Genomic DNA, 7,827 nt, shown 5'->3' on the forward strand with positions numbered 1-7,827 from the left:
CTAGGTGCACACAGCCCCGTTTAAAAAAAAAATTGCTGCCCTCCGCCCGCGCCCTAATCCGCCTTTGTTGTTCAATACATTGTATGACTGTAATTTTCAAAATCACACAAGCGAGTATAGCTCTCAACAACAGAAATGCTGCTAGTACCTCCATGCTTGCCAGATAAACAATGAATGGCGTTATCACGCTAGCATCCTGCCAATATGGCGGATAGGGGCGGGGCTCTGTACTATGACGACAACTCCTCATTCCATTCTGAAAACTCCGTTTTTGTCTCTTTCAACCAGTTTATACACAAACGCTAAACTAGGTTTTTAAAAAATCTCCACTTTTGCCGGAGTTATTTTTTAGCTTCGTTTTCGGAGGAAAAAACTCCGTTTGTGTATAAACGAAAGGCACAAACGAAGGGAAAGGTCTTCGTTTTTCAAAATACCCGGGTATGTGTAAACGGCACCTTATTTAACCTTTTAAAATAGCCCTGCTCAGGATGAGGTCCAACAATCAATGTGAGAAAAGAGCTGTGAGAAATAACACATATGAAGGTCTTTCCTATATTTTACAGCACAAAAAGAAACATTCACACTTTAGCACAAACCTCCAGGCAGGTGTCTCAATGCGGGTTTGTGTGACTGCTACCAAGACACATTTAAATTTTTAATCATGGTTTCACTGCTTTCTGTGAATGCCAGGTACTTTTAGTTAATATTTGGTACTTTTAGTCAGCTGACTAGTCAGAGCACACTGAGTAAGGAAGCCTTAAAGAGACAGGAGCAAAAATGGAGCCTTTCAGGCAGCGAGAAGAGCTGCTTCAGCAATGTACAATATGAGAAAATAACGTGGTTTTCTTTAGTTTTTTTTTTTTTTACATTAAATTATGTAAACCTATTCTAGTAGATCCTCAAAAAAGTCCAAAACCTGTGAGCTTGCATAATATGAGCCTTTTGTTTTTGGGGGCATTTTGATATTATTCTGTGAATAGTTAGATGTTAATTATGGAAAAACTACAAACAGCAAGTTAGCTCACCACAAATACTGGAAACAGGGCTTATGAGCCATCCTGCTGAGGTTTTAATAGTAGGGTATGTGCTCTTTTTTAAAAAAAAGCTCATTATCCCCTCCCCCCACTCACACTAGTGTCTCTGCTTAGCATTTTTGTTTCATTAGAAAGCAACTGAGCATCTTTTTCAAGATTTTAGATAAATGCACTTTTCATGTGACTTGCTTATTGCATTTTGTCTGGTCACCATCAAAGAACTATGATAATGATTTTTTTTTTGTCTTTTGTCTTTTTCTGTATCTATTTGCTAACCTGATTCAAACTCTACATCATTTTTGGAACACAGTCTTTACTTTTGGCCAGGCTCTGTTCCAGCTTAACATCTTTTTTACATCACTGCATTTGGCAGAGCAGAGAAGTGGGTGAAAGGTTGTGCTCGTGCACAGCTAGTGCGCAGTTCATGTACAGCATGTTGACATCACGAGGGATTCATTAAAACCAGACGTTATTTACTATTCAAAGGCCATCCCTCCACTCCATCCCTTCCACTTCCATCACAGTGAACTTTTACCCAGATTCGACACTCCCACAGCATCTCTGTCCTCGAGTTTCTCCTCACTGCTGGATGTGTTTCCTTTTTTTCTCTCTTTTCAAACTCTGTTTGCACTTTAACCCAGAGAGAAGCGTTGTTTCCTCGAGGCGTCGCCTCTATGAGGAAGAAGAGCACCAGAGGTGTAGGGGAAAGGTCGACTGTATGTTGACGTTGTAAAATACCGACTTTTCTTGTTTCTGGTGACTTAACAACATTTTATGATGGCTGCAAAACATTCTGAGTATGAATCAGCAAGCTGACACCTACTTGAAAGATTCCGGTTGTTCATGTTTCAGTTTGCCAACAAATTTTCTTCTTCTCTGAGGGAATAAATGGAATTTTGCGCAATTACCTTTTCATGTTTGTACATGTTACATTTTCCTTTTGCCGACTAAGAGTATTTCTCAACAACCATAGGGTGTCATGAATTCAATTTAGAGTTTCTTATCTGAGGATGAAACCCAGTTACATTGACTGAAATTATGTTATTTTGAGATCGACCCGATTGATCCTTTGGACTTTTTCGTATCTACTGATCAAATTGTTGGAAGGATTACTTTGAGATCCGTGCTCCTTTCAGGATGAACTCTCACTCTGACTTTGGTCCAGTTTTCATTTTGGGTCAAAAACTTGTTTGTTTGTTTTTTTTAAATTAGCTTGAATCATTTTGCAAAGAATGTTGATACAGCACAGAGCTGCTGAAGTGGAATAAAAACTTTCCAAAACACCACATTTGAATTTGAGGTAAAAAGTCGATCATCATTCTGACAGATGAGGGGGGGGACCTCCGGCCCAGTGTGTTGACCTCAACAATGTCCCTCCCATTTCTTAATGACATTTCAGACTGTAGAAACAGTCGAACACGTTTCAAGGAGCTCAGAGAAACTTTTGTGCCATTGGATTCTAATGTCTTTACGGCTTGTCTTCCTAAACAACGTGAGGAGATAGGACAGGACCACCCCCTCAGAGTCCAGATAATGGCTTTGATGGCAAGTTAGGTGTTAGGGTTGATGCATTTGCTGCCTGAGCTCACCTTCTTGAATGAATACAATTAGAAACACAATTTCTATATTTTCTGCTTGAAAATTAATCTCCACATCGGCAACTTCTTCGACTGCAGGATGAGCTCTGTCTGTTTTTTATTTTTATTTTTCTCTCTCACTTATGCATTGTGAACACACCTCTTTAAGGGATTAATTGTGCGGCATGACTGTTGGAACAGGTTTTCTCTTTCGTTTTTGTGGTTGCGAAAGATTCACTTGCTGGGACTTTCACCTCCGATCTCTGTCCGCCACGTTGCTAAAGTCCTTTATCCAAAAGTCTGATTGTATTCCGTAGTAGTTTTTAAAAAAAAAAAAAAAAAAGGAAATGAAAGTGCACCTGTAAACTCTACTCCAACTCACCGGTTCTCCTCAATGCATGAAATATACAGCAAATAACTCAATAACCTAAGTTCTATTTCTGAAATGTGAAACCCAACCGACCCTTTCTTACATCCTGGGATTAATCAGGTATTAGGTCTAGACGTCTGTTTACTCACATGGTTCCTTGCTTCATTGGTTGTCCCTCACCTCTGCTACGATACAGTTCATACCGCCCTTTTACAGAGTTCACCTTTTACCCAGAAACAGGAGGGAAGGCTACAGTGCGTGAAATGTGATGGAAAACACTCACATGTTCTTTTTTTTTTTTTGGCTTTTTGACACATGTTCAGCACAAACGCCTGTGGCGAACATGTGCCGAGCGTCCTTCAGTGTTTTATGGTGGACAGGAATCTAACAAAGATTGGAGTTGTGAAATGAGTTGAATTAAATGATTTTGGAGTTTAATCGTGGAATTCTGAGAAAGTAACCTTTTTCGGATTATCCTTCACGCTCGGACAAATTATTTGCTCTTGTAGAACATCAGGATAATGTTCTTAGAGTTCAGCGTTGTTTTTCTCACTCCAGACTGCATAACCACATTGGATGATCACTGGCGTTAAGATAAAATTGACGTTTTTGTTGTTATTTTAGGTTTAAAGGATCATTTGTAGACTGAGTCCTATGATGATGATGAAAACACAACTTTGGCACTAAGATTCTCATAAAATTTGTTTTTTATTTCTATTCAAACTTCTATTCAAAGTTTAAATTCATTCTATACTCTCAGTAGTGTATTTCTTTCTGTTTTAAAACAAGCAACATCATCACATTTAATGTGGTGATATTTATTAAAACAATAACATTAGCCCTTTAAATGGTATCAAAGCTAGCTTCTCATGCATTTTGAATAAACAACTCTTTAATATCGGTAGTGTTGAAATCATGAGGATAACATAATATGACAATTTTTAAAAAATGTTTAAATGTAGGGGTGCCATTTTGCTGCATGTGCTCCTCTGCTCTCTCTTTCCCCCTTCCTGTCTACCCTCTGTTGAATGAAGTGAATTGTTAATATGTATAATGAAGACCAGAAAGTCTCAACGGGGACCTGTCGTGTAGATTGATCAGACACAGGGACACTTTGCATTAATCGGTAGTGTTTAGATTTTTCCCTGCTTCGACACACCTGATTAAGATCAATGCATAATCAGCAGGCTTGTGCAGAACTTAACAATCTTTTGAAGAGATCCATTCCATCTGAATCAGGGAAACCTGCAGGACAGTGGCCCTCGTGGACCGGATTAGTTGGTATCCCTATGCTACAGTGTGGACTTCATTGCAACACCCCATGGGTTTGGGACCCAGCCTGCACATTGTCTTCCACATCCCTTTCCCATTTCTGCCTTCCTGTCACACACAGAGATTAGCCACATGTTTGGGGTTAGTATAAAACTACATGGCTAGTTTTAAAAATGGTTACAACTTAACATTTTACCAACTGAAATATGCAGCAATGCTCTGCAAACATAAAGCATGAATGAGCTACAATCATTTGATTAATTAGTGTAAAAGGGTTCTTTTAGCATTCAGTGTCTACCAGAGAAGTAGCGAACCTCATTGTTTTTGGTCTTTTAATGTAACGTTACAGCATAGTTTTGTACTTCTCCATGTTTTACCAGAACAGGTGTCGTGTATCGTCAAAAGACTTCAGGTTGATTTAAAGATAAATAGTGGCCATTACTGGCATTAGAATATTAGAATTGTATGTTAAAAACAATGATTGTTGTGTACAAAGTGATGCGGTATTTGGTAAAAAAATTATTTCCCCCCTTAGAAATGTCCTGTTTTGTTACATTGCAACCTTGAATTTAAATGTTTATGTGATTTGATGTAATGAACCTATACAAAATAGTCCAAATTGGTGAAGCGTATGAAAAAGCAGAAAAATAGTGTATGTATTCAGTATATCTAATCACCAACTTTGTTTTGAAGCCCTAAACTATGATCTGGTGCAGTCAGTTACTTCCAGCAGTCAGATGATTAGTTCAATTACATCCACCTTTCACAGTGTCACATGATATCAGTATTTATGCACTTGTTGTGAAAGGCCACAGAGTCTGCTACACCACTAAGGAAGAAGTACAATGAACACCAAGGAGCTCTCTTAACAGGTCAGGTACGAAGTTCTGAGAAGTACACTCATGGGTTGGGTTATTTATGCTGCAGCTTGTCTTTGAATATAAACATGAAAGCATGAGCATGCCCAGATGTTTTTGGATGAATTTTTAAAGGTTTTAATGTTGGCTCATATGACACTTAATGCTCTATTCTATATTTCTAAGCTCTTACAACCTTCTGTGAAAATAAAGATACTCAGGTCCACAGACTGTTTCCTTTTAGCTGTCTTATTGTGGCCCTTAACTGATGGAACTAACTGCTCTTGCATGTTAGATAATGACTGTTTGAAATCTTGTGTTAACACGCATTTCTGTTCATTGTAATTAATTTACTATGGGACTCCATTTTAGTAGTTTTAGTGTTTATTTGTTTTCATAACCTTTTTTTTTTAATGCACAGCACTTTGGTCAGTGCTAGTTGCTTTTAATTGTTCTTTATAGAAAAATTTGACTTGGAAAAAAAGAGCACCATGAAATCTGCTATTAGAAAATGAAAACAAAATGTCTGCACAACAAATCTGCTTAATGTCCAAAAACAACGTATTGGGTTAATTGGTGAATCTGAAATCGTCCCTGGGAGTGACTGAGTGTGCATGGTCGTTTGTCTCTGTGTTAGCCCTGTGATGTACTGGTGACCCGTCCATGACATACCCTGCTTTTTACGCAAAGGCAGCTGGGATAGGTTCCAACTTCCCATGAGCCTGATGGGGTTCAGCTGACATAGACAATTGATGTTTGCAAGTTGACCAAAACAGCAATTTTCTGTGTTCATATTTGGTAGGAAGCTAAATGCCAGAACTTATAATGAAAATGGCCATTAGCTGCAGCTATCTGTTTTAAACTGTTGAAAGCGTAACTTGTATTTCTCTGAAGTGGGATCATCTCTATTAAGCCTGCAGGGTCCTTGAGAGCAGGGCAGGTGTGTTTATGAATGCTTCCTGTTTGGCCTCGTATGAAATCTCCTCAACTTTATAGATTATTTTTCTGATACAGAGCTGCTACAGTTTTGGCATCCAACTTTGTTTTTCCTCTCTGGTCGGTCACGATGTACAAAGGTCTCCACAAAGTTACTATGAAGCGTTGGACTGAGAGAAACGGCGGAAATGCAACATCACAGCTAGTCAGAGATTTTAGATGACGGAGGTGAAGGGTCAATGACTGACAAATAATAACGTCAAAACATATTCAGAAAACTCATTGAGAATATTTTCATGATAAAACAGCAATGCACCTTAAGTGATCAAGTTGTGGATTTCTTTCAAAATAAGAATAATTGGCTATGCAAAGGACTTGTTTCTCTCTTGGGTTGTCGCACTTTTAATTTCTTCACCAGGGGATGTGCTGATATTAAAATGAGAACTGAGGCCTGCAGAGTCTGAGATGTGCACTTGGAATTTTTGGGGGAAATTCTCTGAGCAATGCTCGGTCTGACCTTGATACATTTGAATAGCAAGTGTGACCTCTTTAGCCTGTTGACTACAGAGTGAAAATGTGTAGTGGCTCGCCCGTCAACTGGTGAGTTGTCGCATTGGATCAGAGAATAAGTAGCAGCCAGGTGCTACTTCTTAAACCTACTTGATTAACTTATCATCAGCAAGCAGCACTATAAAAGCAGACATTTTGTCAGTTTGATGGTGTGGAGCATTCAGGTGTGTGTTAACTCAATGCCAAGGAGGAAAGACATTAGTAAAATATCTTAGGGGAGCAATTGTTGCTGCCCATCAATCTGGGTAGAGTTGGACTTTTCAATTTGCAGTCGATTATGATGTATTACGCTGACTCAGTGATAGAAATATGTGACAACAAAACTCATATTTGTCTTCTACAAATATTAAATAAATTTTTGTGAATATCATCAGAACCAGTGTAGGAAGCTCTGAACTAACACTGTAACTTTGTGCCATCTGCACGAATCATCTGCAGTAATGACGACAGTTCTTGGGGTTTTTGGTGTTCACAAGTTGTTTCTCTGCCCCCAAGTGGCCAAATATTTCTCGATGGCCTCTGCGTCATTCACCATCCATGAACTGATGTTTCTCCTTTACAGCTGTTTTTAGATTAAATTAATCCAAGCGTGCTGCTTTAATTTATTGATGAGCTTTAGTGAGGTTAGCGACACCCCTTTAAGATGAAATGTTCTGGATCTGGTGTTCCATAGGCTACGTGCAGGGTAGAAGCGCAGAGCAGCCAGAAATATGATAATAATAATTCCTCCAAGGAGAGCCGACTACCCAGTTCACCGAGGATGGACAGGCGCCATGACTGAACTGGCTCAATGTGAGTGATTACTTCCACAAGTGTGATGGTTTCTATTCAAGCATGAAGACAAGAAGTGCCTGTATCCAGACAAAGCAAGGAAATTATGTTTGTTGCTAATAGAATTCATGCTGTGATTAGGGTGTTTGAGGGCCAGTGTTGTTCATTGATGTTGCTCACAAAATGTCTGCTCTGACTTTAGAGCCCCAGCACCAGAAAGCTGTTGATACAAATGACAGAACTCCACTTTAAGAACAATAAGTAGAAAAAATACTGTATCATAACACAATATATGACCTTGTGTTGTCCACTGACTTGATTTCAGTTTACAGGATCCTCACAGCTCAGTTTGAGTTTAAGATTTAAAACCATCAATGATTTAATGGCTAAACTGTCTGATTCTCAGTTCATGAAAGCAAATTACAGTTTAGTGATAAATT

The sequence above is a fragment of the Odontesthes bonariensis genome, chromosome 15, assembly GCF_027942865.1.
Source record: "Odontesthes bonariensis isolate fOdoBon6 chromosome 15, fOdoBon6.hap1, whole genome shotgun sequence".
Classification (NCBI taxonomy): Eukaryota; Metazoa; Chordata; class Actinopteri; order Atheriniformes; family Atherinopsidae; genus Odontesthes; species Odontesthes bonariensis.